Raw genomic sequence first — 2,577 nt, forward strand, 5'->3', positions numbered from 1 at the left:
CAAAAGTACACACGATCCCATCCTCGAATTTCGTCATTCCAAATCTATTTACTTAAAAATTAAAATAAAATTTTCTATACCAACTCCTTTGCTAACAAAAAAACTTTATGTATTTTTTTGTTGTTTTTTTGCCTAGTAATCCCAGCGAATTCTATGAAAAGGTTTGATGAGGAGATTTGGTATCTCCACAACAGCAGCTATAATTTCTACCACTTATAAACTATTTTTGCTTTTTCACAATAATTTTTCATAAAAAAAAGTAAGTGAGCCAAGTGAGGAGGAGAAGTGAAACTTACGTTACATATCTATTTTGTCTCATAACCAGTATACATATTTACATACATCTGCTTTTGCTTAAGGTTATATTTTTTGTCTTTTTTCTATTTATGTAGATCCCTACCTCTACCCCTTTATATTCATTGTTATCTTTATACTCTGTCGATAACAAAATCAATTGTAACATCCAACAAAATATCGATAACAGAACCAATAAAAATATCAATAACAAAATCGATGACAAATTCGATAAAAATTTCGATAGCAAAATCGTTAATAATATTGGTAGCGAAATCGATTAGAAAATCGATATAAATATGGATAAGAAAATCGATAAAAATATCGATAACAAAATCGATAACAAAAATCGTTCAGAAAATATAAAAAAATATGGATAACAAAATCGTTTATAAAATCGATAAAAAAAATCGATAAAAAAATCGATAACAAAATTGATAAAAATATCGATAACAACTTCGATAAAAATGTCGATAATAAAATCTACAACGATATCGATAACAAAACCAATAACAATATCGATAAGAAAATCGTTAAAAATATCGATTACAAAATCGGTAGCAAAATTTATAAAAAATATCGATAAAAAAATCAATAAAAATATAGATTATTATATCGATAGGTTCCGAAGCTATCGATAGTAAAATCGATAAAAATTTTGATAACAAAATCGATAAAAAAGCGATCAAAATGTCGATTATAATATCGATAAGTTCCGAGATTCCCGAAAACCTTTAAATTCCCAAAATAGTTCACAGATATACTTTTCTTCATCTACATATTCCCCTTCACTTAAGTAAAGTCTTTAAATTTACATTGATCTTCATTTTTGCCTTTATCCCTACGCATCTTTATTTTTGTTTTTATTTTCCTTTGCCTTTATCCTTTTCTTTATATATCTACGTACTTTCCTTTGCTTTCATTCTTTTTCTAAGTGTTATTTTTTAACCTTTTATTAGCAAGTTTTTGTTAAATTAATACCATATGCATACACACAAGAAGCACTTGTTTCAGCCCCAATAATTTCCATTGCACCACTTCCGTGTACAATTTCCGTTGAATTTGCCAATTTCCTCCCAACCAACCAACCGCCGCTTAAGAAGTTTCACTTCAAAAACTGTCGTTAATGTAAAACAGCGTTGTACAGCGCTGACAGAGCTTCCAATAGAAGTGCAAAATTTTTTTGTTTCAGTATGTGTATACTGAAAATAACAAACCAAGCACTTTATTGCGCCTTTACAAAATTTAATTAAAAATATATTATTTTAAGGAGGCCAGAATAATAAAAATTCAAATTATCGCAAAGCCAAAGTGTAGCCAACAAAAGAATTAAGATGCGAACTTGAGATGAGCTTAGTGAATGCAGAAGTGGCATATTCATTAAGAGTTACGAGTGTAATAACTATAAAACGATTGATAATTGAAGAATTTCACGTAAATTAAAAATTGAGTTCGAGCTCAGATTGTTGTATTTTTCAGCATGTAGTCACAAACATTTGAAGTCGAAATACAACTGCATACTCGTAAATATTTTTTTAACAATTTCATGCCTTAAAAAATTAGCTGCATTAGGGGCTCGAGTATTTTGATTATATTTATTTCTTGGAGGAAAATTGTTGGCAGTCATGAGTTTGACGTTAGAAGAGAATTAACAACTTCTTAAAACTTAAAAACAATCCATAAAAAAAAATTCAAATAAGCAGCACTTATCTACTTGCAAGATAGCTAATTTGCATTTTCACGAATTACTGCTCATAAAACTTAGCCACAATTATTTAAAACCAAAAAAAAAAACGAAATCAAAAACGGTAAAAAACCAATCAGCAATACCAACGGGGAGCTAAATAATATAGTATTTGCAGGCGCATAAAATGCAGGTAGTGAGAAAACTCCACACGCTGACACGTAACAATTAAACATTTAAAATGTGCAAAAGCTTTCAGTTGCAAGCCACAAAACTTAATTTTAATGCTGTGCAGTGTGATTGCTTCGCTTTAAAAGTGAACAAATTTTTGTATAGTTATTTTGTTTTCAAAATGTGTTAAGTATTTGTTTTTGGATGCAAAGATGTATTTATAAATTCGTATATAAAATATGTATGTGTGTGCTATATAAACACACATTTGTTTGTTTGCATATATAGAGCGCATTTGAGTACTTTATTAAAGCAAACAAAGTGATATGTTTGATTATTAAATGGAATTAGCTTAGATTAAAGTAAACAAAGCACAAGCTGTGAAAAAAAAAGAAACTGGTTTGAATAAAATCATAAACTAGGTAATT

At 28.7% G+C, this 2,577-nt stretch overlaps 1 protein-coding gene across 1 annotated transcript in view; it reads right to left on the bottom strand.

The window, feature by feature from the left end:
- LOC118737147 overlaps nt 1–2,577 on the bottom strand; it is a 29,889-nt gene that overhangs the window by 9,504 nt on the left and 17,808 nt on the right. The window lies entirely within an intron of this gene.

The sequence above is a fragment of the Rhagoletis pomonella genome, unplaced genomic scaffold, assembly GCF_013731165.1.
Source record: "Rhagoletis pomonella isolate Grant_MI unplaced genomic scaffold, Rhpom_1.0 Rhpom_scaffold_00004, whole genome shotgun sequence".
Lineage (NCBI taxonomy): Eukaryota > Metazoa > Arthropoda > Insecta > Diptera > Tephritidae > Rhagoletis > Rhagoletis pomonella.